An 11,065-nucleotide genomic window follows, 5' to 3' on the forward strand; every position below is an offset into this window, starting at 1 on the left:
TTTCTTTTCGTGGTATTGGAAAGGAATTGGGGTTTAACCTCTGCTTCTGGTGGGATACTGCTCTTCAGGATGCTCGTCATTGACTCTTTTAACGTATCAGCTGGACGAAGGGAACCGATGACACTTGAGCTCTGACTGGCCACTCATGTCATCGTTCTGGAGCACATCATGTGGGTCATTTTGTAGTGTGGACAATAATTTTCTTTATGTACTCTGAGGTCATTCCATAATAGCCTTTTGTGTCTTGTGATGTCACTGTCCTAGAGACTTTTCTTGCTATGGCTGTTCTATGAAATTCTCTATGTTCATCGGGAAAACGCCAGCCTGTGCCACCCAGCTGCTTCGTGCCAGTGCTAAGCTGCCTTTCTTACAACCGAGTCCTTGACAGGAGCACATCTCAAGAGAAGATGCAACGTGGCAAGGTGACTACATCTGTTCAGAACATTTCATCCTCTGTATAGCACAATATAGATTGTGTCTTTAAAAGAACTAATCTTTGCGCTGGAGAGATGGCTCAGTGTTTAAGAGCATTGGCTGTTCTTCCAGAGGTTCTGAGTTCAATTCCCAGCAACCACATGGCAGCTTATAAGTGTTTGTAACTCAAGTCCAGTGGATCCAATACCTCACACAAAAACACATGCAGGAAAAACACCAGTACACATGAAATAAAAATAAATAATTAAAAAAAAAACTAGTCTGTTTCACCTAGGTTTTTGAATTTGTGAGATTTCTTCATAGTATTCTTTTATCATTCTTTAAATTTTTTTGAGATTTTTATTTATGTGTATGGGTGCTTTGCCTGTATGTTTGTCTGAGTCCTATATGTGTGCAGTTCCTGAGAAGACCAGATAATGGCATTGCATCCTCTGGAATTTGAGTTATAGACATTAGCTGCTACGTGAGTGCTGGGAACCGAACCAGGTTCTCCGAAATAACAGCCAACCTCTAAACCACTAAGCCATCTCTCCAGCTCTTGTTATCATTCTGTTAATGTCAATAAGATTGGTAGTAATGCTTACTCAGGGATTTCTGATACGTTTGTTTCAGGCTCATGTGTTACAAGTCTGGTTGCTATTGGGAAGTGGTGGGACATCTAGGGGTAAGGCTGAGTGCAAAAATGTCAGGTCATAAGCAGATCCTTAAGAAGATTTTGAACTCTTAACCACTCTCCTGTGCTCTTCTTTGCTTTCAGGATCCCATGAGGTGAACAGAGTCATGTCTATCTTGGTATGTGGAGCTTTATAAATCCAAAGCAACAAGGCCAAGCAAACGTGGACTGAGATGTCAGACACTGAGTTTCTTTGAATTTTCTCAGGCATTTTGTTACAGAAATGGATAGCTACAGACCTCTTTGCTCAGACATGAGCTAGAGGACACCGAGTCCTGCTCACCTCAGACATGAGCTAGAGGACACCGAGTCCTGCTCACCTCAGACATGAGCTAGAGGACACAGAGTTCTGCTCACCTCTCTTGGTTTATCTGGGAATTTTTAGTAAGCTAAATTTTATTTGCATGTTTTTCAATGTCTAACATTTCTCAAGACAGTTTTTTTTTGGCCCATTTATTTGGAAGTGTTCTTTAATCCCAAAGCATTTGGGATGCATGATTCGTTATGAAACTTTTCAGGCAGAGACAGGACCTTTCCTGAGCTCATCTCTGCTCCTGGGTCTTATAAACTAAGTGAATTCTCTCTTGTGACCAAATCTCCCATATTGGTTGGTTGGTTGGTTGGTTGGTTGGTTGGTTGGTTGGTTGGTTGGTTGATTGGTTCGTTGGTTGGTTGGTTGGTTGGTTTTTTGCTTTATTCCTCCCATAGCAGTATGGTCTCTCAACCTCATGGACTCTGTCGATGAAGCACAAATTCTTCACTTTGGCAGAAGTGTCCCACTTTCTGGACACTTAAATATTTTTCCTCTTACATAGATTCCATCATGGTCCCTCTGATGAAAGTTTTGGTAAAGTTTTTTTTTCCACATTGAGAACTGGAATAAAATTCCTCTCCTGTATGGACTCACTTGCTGATGGCCTTTCTGCTCAGATGGAAAGGTGTCCTGGGACTTGGTAGCCTAGGTACCACACAGCTCTGAGGTGGAACAGAGTCCCAATGGAAGGGTATCCTAAGACATGGGAGCTCAGCAGCCATCCTCACACAGCTCTGAGGTGAAACAGAGTCTCAATGGAAAGGTATCCTAAGACAGGGGAGTCTAGGAACCACTGAAGGAAGCCTCCTCAGCAGAAGCATTGCAGCTCCCAGTGGAGGGACAGTGGAGCCACAGCTGAGCTGAGGAGCTCAGGAGCCTCAGCCCTGCTCCTTCTCTTCACTTCTCTACAATGCTTCTTGTCTTCTACTAATGAGAAAGTCACACCAAGCAGCAAATCTCAAAAAAAGAGATTTATTGGAGGGTCCTGGGAGAGGAGGGACAAATCCAGGAGTGGCTGCCTATTCTCCCAGTTGGGAGCAGACAGCAGGGAATTGGACAAAATGCAGTACTTATATACGGGTTCTTGTGGGTGGCACTTTCTAGGGTAGAAATTTCCGGGATGAGGATTGGTAACATTTCAAGTACTGGGCTTGAGGGAGCTCAGGGATTGGTGGATTTTTCTGTTCAGGTATTGATGTGTTTTCCTTTTTGGGGATTGGTAAGTTTCCCTATTCAGGGATTGGTGGCTTTTGTTCAGACTTTTCACCTATAATTAGTATAATCAGGAGAGAGTCCTGTTGAGGGGTCGGAGGTGACCTTTATGACAGTTACAGTGGCTAGAAATGCCAGGTAGGGAAGTCTAGGGAGGGACCTGCGTGCTGGAGCACCTCAGGCAGGGGCCCTGGCTACATTCCTGACTTGAGGGTCTGCAAGTTAAATAAAGGGAGTCCACAGCAGGGAAAGACCTTTCTACCACTGGAGTGGCATGGATATCTAACACTTATTAAGGTACTTATTAGGATTTGTTTTACGATTGAACCCTTTCCTAAAGCTCAGTCATAAGGCTTCTCACCATGATTCCTCTGGTGGGAAATAAGGTAACTTTTATAAACCTACTTTCCACTTGGGCTATGTGTACAACCTCTTTGTTTTCTTATCTCCAGAAAGTGTAGTTATATTAATGTCTGAATATTTTGAGGGATTCTTTTCAGTGGAGCATTATTTTCAGATGTAGCTAGAATTCTTCTCAATTTTCTCTTCTGTGAGTTTATTCTTCCTTTTTTGCAAGCTGGTGGTTGCTCATAAATCCAGGAGCAGCCCATTGCATCAGTGTCTAAAGACTTATCTCTGCAGTCTTGTTTCTGAAGATCTTCACCGCCAAGATTATTGTCACTGACTGCAGACATAGAGAATGTTACACTGCTGAGTTATGACAGCATTTGCCAGGGAACATTAGGTTTCTTCTGAAACAATAACCTTGATAAGTCAGGTCTCAGTTTTGTAGCCAGTCTGCACTACATACCAAGTTCCAGGCCAGCCAGGGCTACACAAAACAAACAAACAACAATAAACTAAACAAACATGATTTTAAAGTCAGAAATCTCAGGACTAGCAGACAATAACTCCATTTCAATTCTTGCTGAACATAGGACAATGACTAATAAATCTTCCCACCCTCACAGGAGTGGAACACAAGCCTTTTCTAAAAGAAAAGGAGTTCCGAACAATTTCATGTTGCTCTGTAATAGGCACAAATTACAAACAAGTTCTTACGGACTTCTTCTGCAAAGGACTACCTAAGTATCAGGAGTTGAAGGGTGTCACTCATAATCATTGGTTGTCTAGCGATACAGTACTTGTAAAATGGACTGCTTCCAGACTTGCACTACACACTGCACAGCTACAGCAAGGAAAAGCTAGAAACAATCCAACTGATTAACGTTCAAGAAGGCGTGGCACATTCACGCACGTCTTTGGCCAACTAAAGAGATTTCTATCTCAGATACAGTAAAATTATTATATTAAAAGTTATCAATGCTTTTCTTCAACATGAGTGATGACTAGATTGTGACACTGGATAATTCCAGTAGTACTCAGTACAGAAATTTTGAATGGTAGTTAAATAAGTATGAATATTTTGTAAAAACTTTAGCTCTATACCATATAGACTTTTCTGAATGTAGCTTATACTTCACAATGAAGTCCTAGCCTAAGAGGTGGCTTGGTGGGCAAAGTGTTTACAAGGTAAGCATGAGGGCCTGAGTCTAAATGCCAGCACCCATGTAAAGCCAAGCATGGTGGTATACACCTGTAACCACCAAGGTAGGATGCAGACGGTATGCTCACTGGCCAGCCAGTCAAACACAAACAGCACTAGCTTTAGTGACTAATAAGTCTTCAAAAAATAAGGTGGCACTGGGCATGGTGGCCTACATTTTAATTATGGCACATGAAGGCAAAGGCAAGCAGATCTTGGCCAGCTTGATATGGCCAAATATATATGGCCAGCCTGATCTATACCACCAATTCCAGGTCAGCCAGGGTACCAAATTAAGAGCTTGTCTTTAAAACAAATAAAAATCCATCACCATCCACACCCCCAAAATATGCTAATGAATCTACTTAGTTTTTTAAAGTATAAATCACACTTTCTTTTCCTTCTTCTCTAATATTTATTTCTCTTAACTCCGTATTCTTGTCTTACTACTGTATAAGACTTATTTAGTAGGTTTAATAAATGTTAGGTTTCTGTTTTGTTCCCGACTTTAATAAATTACCGGCAGGTTTTTTTTTCTTTGCCACCAACTCTTGAATATTAAGGAGACTGAGGTAATAGCTGTTGATAGAGTGCCTGTTGACATTCACAGTGGGGTGGGTGTGCTGCCCTGTCTCAATCTGGCATGGTGGGGTGTGGCAATAATCCCAGCACTTAGGGGTTGTTGGAAGAAGCTCAATTCAGGAAGAAATGGCTTCCTTATAATGTTAAGGTGTCATAGTTAAACAAAGTTTCTTTCCATTCATTCAAAACAAGTTTTTTTTATTCTTTCAAATTTATTACATGCAAGAAGATTATTCCTAGGCATTTAATAAGATAGTAACATTTAACTTATTGTTACTATTACAGTGGGGTTTTCATTGTCCTTTTCAAGTTCTGTTTGCATATATGAAAACTACTTTCTGCTTCTCAATTTTACATTGTAAGGACCCCCGAAGAGGACCCCCGACTCAAGTCCCGATCAGCGCGCACCCAAAGAGACACGAGCGACCGACTTGATGTAAACGGCAAAAGGCAGTTTACTGACGAGGGCCCTCAGAGCAAAACTCATCCCACGCAGGGGAGAGAATCGATCCAGACCCCCGAGGGCTCAGGGCTTTTATAGGGAACAGTGCAAGGGGGAAGGGAAAAGCGGGAAATTCTGGCGTGGTTACATATAATTGGATATTTCAAACATCAGCACTTTGCGTAAGCAATCATTTTGACAGGCTGGATGGCCCACTATTTTTGACTATGAAACCTCAGACCTTCTAGGATAAACACCAGGTGGCCCATTACTCACTTGGGCATGTTTAGACTGGTCAAGATATGTCCTTGGTTGTTTCTACAATTTTGGTCACCTTGTCCGTAGAGGGGCTTGATATTTTTATTATGGCTACTCTCAGCAAGCTCAGCAAGCTGTCTGGAGGTCTTTGCCAAGTTGTTTTTAACTTTTACTCTCACAATATCCCATTAACTTACTGAATATTCCCTGTTTTTAGACATGCTGCAGGGTTTCCCAGCTACACAATTAAATCATACATAGGGTTTTCCTCTCAAATCCTAATGTATTTCTTGCTGATTTCTTACTGATTTACCTGCACGGGATAGAATCTGTGACAAAATACTAAATAGTGGCAGTACTGGTGGGATGTTTTCTTTTTTTTTTTTTTTTTTTGGTTTTTTCGAGACAGGGTTTCTCTGTGTAGCCCTGGCTGTCCTGGAACTCACTCTGTAGACCAGGCTAGCCTCGAACTCTCGAACTCAGAAATCCGCCTGCCTCTGCCTCCCAAGTGCTGGGATTAAAGGCGTGCGCCACCACCGCCCGGCTGGTGGGATGTTTTCATTGGGACCTCAATTTTAGTGGGAATGTCTTCCACTAAAGAGACATTTTAAGCGCTGAAAATAAAGGCCCACTGGTAGAATACCTGTCTAGCATGAGCAAACTCCTAGGTTTAATCTCCAGCACCACATAAACTGGGTGTGGTGGAACATGCCCACAATCCTAGTACTCAGTAAGTAGAGGCAGGAGGATCTGAGTTCCAGGCCAGCCTAAGATATATGAAGCTTTTTAAGGGAAAACATTTTTTTTATATCAGAAACTGTAGTCCAGTGATAAAGTACCTGTTGACTACATACTGAGTCTGATCCCCACACAGAAAACAAGCAATTCAACACTGGTTGAAGGGGTTGAAATACTTGTATTGGATGTTCTTTTGTATTGTATTGTATATATTGTTTGTATTGTATGTATTGTTTGTTTTGTATTGTATAGCATTGCATTGCTTTGCATTGTATTGTATTGTTTGGATTGGATTGGATATTCTTTTTTTTTGGATTCGATATTCTTATGAAGAAACTATTCTAATTTCCTCCTTTCAGTAACTATGAAAGTAACCATAATTTTTTCTTTTTTATTATAAGATATTAGTAGAAGTGTTCTAAAAATATATTTTATGTGTGTAATTGTTAGAGTAAGAATAGCTCTCATAGGCTCATATATTTGGTTGTTTAGTCACCAGGGAGTGGCACTATTTGAAAAGTTTATAGGCATTAGGAGGTAAGGCCTATTGGAGCATGTATGGCTTTGTTGGAGGAAGTGTGTCATTGGGGGTGAGATTTGATTTCCAAAGCCCACACCAGGCCCAGACTCTCTCTGCCTGTGGATCACATACAGTTCTCAGCTATTGCTTAAGCACCTGCCTGCATGCCATCAGGCTCCCCACCATGATGCTAACAGATGAAACCTCTGAAACTGCAAGCAACCCCCCAATTAAATGCTCTTTTAAATAAGCATTGAATTGCCTTAGTCCTGGTGTCTCTTCACCACAATAGAACAGAGACTGAGACAGTGTGTATGGGTATTGTGATCACATGTATTTTTGTGTACCATGTGCATCAGATCCCTCAGAACTCAAGGTATGGATGGTTCTGAGCCACCATGTGTGTCAAACCTGGGTCCTCTGAAAGAACAAATGCTCTTATGTGCTGAGCCCTCTCTCTAGCTCCCTAACTAGACTTAAAACATCACTGAGTTTATTTTATTTTGATCCAATTAGACTTTTTAGTATAACTTCTATCTTTAAATGACTATAAAGTTGTATTTTGTATTCAATGGGATAAGCCTTTGATTTAGACACGGTAACTTTTCAGGTTTCAGCATTTTGTTTGGTTTGCTTTGGTTTAGTTTGGTTTTTTAGAGACAGATTTTTCTCAGTGTAGCCCTGGCTGTCTTGGAACACACCCTGTAGATCACAGTGTCCTGGAACATACAGATATCTGCCTGCTTTTGCCCCTGAGTGCTGGGATTAAAGGTGTGTTCCACCACTGTTTGGCTAGTTTTCAGTGTTTTATTACACTAATTTCATAAAATATAATTTGTAAAGTTTCCATTTTTCTATACTCTGATATATTTTTGTTCATGTACTTGAATTTTCTTAAGTTTAATGATTTGAAAGAATTTTTCTGTAAAATAGCTTAAAACTAATATTTTTCCCCTTAAATGGAAGCAAATTTTTAGTAATTTAAACTAAAATAAAAATAAAATTTTGCCAGGAAGTGGTGGTGCACACCTTTAATCCCAGCACTTGGGAAGCAGAGGCAGGCGGATTTCTGAGTTCGAGGCCAGCCTGGTCTACAGAGTGAGTTCCAGGACAGCCAGAGCTACACAAAGAAATCCTGTCTCGAAAAACCAAAAAATAAAATAAAATTTTTATGTAAGTTGTCTTACTCATCTTAAATTTTGAGTTTAATTTTTTAAAAAATTCTAAAGTTACATTAATGCTTGTTATTTTAATTTCTGTTGTTTTCATAAATTTCAGAGGCTTAACTATCATCATTTTAAAAATTATTACATATAAATTATATATTAAATAAAATGAAAAACTAAGACTTTTCTTCTGAGAATACCTTTAGTTTGCACCATGATTCTTTTTCTTTTATTATTCTGATTGACAGAGTTATTATTCTGTAGCCATGGCTGGTCTGAAGCCTGCTATGTAGATCAGGCTAACTAGCCTCCAATTCACAGAGATCTGCCTCTCTCCCCCTCTCAAGTTTTGTGATTATAGACATGAGCCACTATGCATGGCCTCCATCATAAATGCTGAAATAGACCCGAGGTTCTGATAGTGTTCTATACGAAATTATGCAATTCTAATTTGTTCTCCCTTCATTAGCCCACTGTTTTTTTCAGGGTTCTGGGGGCATAGCTCAGTTGACAGAGTGCTTTCCACAAATGCAGTAGGGCCTTGGTTCAAGTTCTGGCACCATCTAAACCAAACATGGCAATGCCTCCTTGTGTCTCAGTACTCAGGAGGTGAGCATCAGGAAGAGAAGAAACTCAGGTGGCAACATAGAGAACTTGAGGCCAGCCTGGGTTACACAGAGATTCTGTCTTAGTTATCATTTTATTGCTGTGAAGAGACACCATGATCAAGGCAAACATTTAGTTGGGGCTGGCTTCCAGTTTTAGAGGTTCAGTCCATTATCATCCTAATAGGAAGCATGACAGCATGCAGGCAGGCATGGTGCTGGAGGAGGAGGTGAGAGTTCTGCATCATGATCTATAGGCAGCAAGAGAAGACTTTGAGCCACACTGGTTGTATCTTGAGCATAGGATACCTCAAAGCCCGCCCCCACAGTGACATACTTGCTCTAACAAGGCCCCACCTACTCCAACAAGACCACAGTACCTAATAGTGCCCCTCCCTGTGGGCCAAGCATTCAAACACATGACTTTGTGGAGGCCATACCTATTCTAACCACTACAGATCCTGTCTCAGAAATAAAAATTCCTCCTTTTGTTCTTGTTGATCATTTTGCTAAAGTAATACACACTAATGATCACCACCACACAGGGCTGGGACCCTCCTGCTCTGTTTCTCCTTCTTCCTCTTTCCCTAGCTAATGAAACAATGTTTGTTTGTTTGTTTGTTTAACAATACAATCCAAAAATAAACTAATTTGATACTTGCATGCTGAGGAATAACAGCAGGATGCGGTTCAAGGTCTTTGTTTTCTGTAACTGAACCAGTATGTTTCTGTAAGAGCAGCAACAACACTGCAGTTCATAACAAACAATTATAGTCTTGATTCTAAGCAGAGGTGTTTCCCCGCAGTTTTGTTGGTATTGGCTGGCATGTGAGGTGCATAGCACTCATGTTGTGTGTTCAGAGCCAAGGCTATACTAAAGTCAACCAAACAATACAGGTAAGAGACCCTGAAAACATCCCAAACTCATTGCACTTAATTTTAAATTAATTTCTGTCCACTAACTAATGCTAATGTTTCACAGCACACCCCCAACCTAGTCCATTCCATGACTCGATTGTGGTCGTGACCCATGACTTCAGAAGCTGGATTTACAAATAATTGCTGACTTTTAAAAGCACTTTTCAAGTACAGCGACAGGTAAAAGGTTGATGAATGGAAATGAGAGAGATTGGAAGGAGAGAACTAGAGTTGCAGGTAGTGCAATGGAGTCAGCGCAAAACAGTACCGTTTTTAAATGGCTGGAGAGGATGTGGAAGGTACGAGAGGATTGTTTCCAATGGACAGCTCTTGAGTTCCTCCCGTGTGTAACTGTTCATGTCCACGTCATGTGAATGACACAGGGGACAGGATGTAGCATTTGCTCTTTAATGCAGAAGAAAAATTTAAAGTAAATAAATGATATTAATAAAAATATGTGTGTAAATGTCTGATAAGTGTATAAAGAAGGGTTAGGCCTCATTCGTCATCACAGGATGCATATTAAACAGCAATAAGATACTTTTTGTTTAATGCTTTGGTAATAATTTAAAGTATAGGTGGGTAAGTGGGTTTTAGTAGGAGATTTTTGTGTCCTCTGAGAGTGAGGAGATGGAGCTTTAGTGGAACTTCCATTTAAGACCAAACTACCACTTGCACATACAACCCATGCCTTCAATCCTAGACAGAGAAAGATAGCAATGTCTTTTCTTTATTTTTATTTTTATATTTGTTTATTTTCTGATTTAGTTTTAGGGCAGATTGTCAAATTCCATAAAAAAAATCTTAGTGATATCATCAAGGTAACTACACTGAACTCAGAGATCAATCATTAATCTCTTTTAAAAAGTAAGTCTCTCTATTCTATTGCTGCCTAGGGAAAACGGTCTGAGCATGGTGGTATAAGCCTATAATCTTAGTACTTGGGAAGTAGAAGCAGGAAGATTGTTCAAACTTTTATGTCAGCTTGTTCTATATAGTGAGTACCAAACAAGCCAGGGCTACAAAATAAGATCCTCTCTCTAAAACAAGGAAACAGCTCTAGCTATAGCATAAAACCGGAACACAAAGGATTTCTTTCCCTGTAACATCATCTCTCCAATGGGACTATTATTTTCCTTCTCTGAGTTGAGTTGCTGAGCAAGATCTGTGCTCACACATTCCCCTCAGGAGTGATACACATTCAAATCATCAAAGACCATCAGCATCTGGAAGAACAACAGGCTCCTTTATTTGTAATAACTGAGATTCCTGGCAGCTCAGCTGCCCAAGTAAGGGACAGGATGGAAAGGGACCTAGTAAGGGACAGGATGGAAAGAGACCTATAAACTACATATATAGGGGCATCAAAGGACAGCCAGGCCGAGGAGCCAGAAAAACACAAAAGAAAAATACCCACAGGGGCCGACTTTCAATCATGTATTATATGCACTTTGGCTGAAAATGGAAGGCTGCAAGAGCAGAGGGACAGCCATGCATTCAAACAGTAAGTGGAAACCAAACCCACCTTAGATTCAGCTTTAAAACACAGAAACATGGTTTCTGCTGGACTTCTTGGAAGAAGCTTCACTTAAGGTTCAGTTTTCACTGGAGAAAGAGGAAGCTGTCATTACTGAAAACCCAGTGACTTTATTAGACA

This window comes from Grammomys surdaster, unplaced genomic scaffold (assembly GCF_004785775.1).
Source record: "Grammomys surdaster isolate TR1022 unplaced genomic scaffold, NIH_TR_1.0 126612, whole genome shotgun sequence".
Taxonomy (NCBI): Eukaryota; Metazoa; Chordata; class Mammalia; order Rodentia; family Muridae; genus Grammomys; species Grammomys surdaster.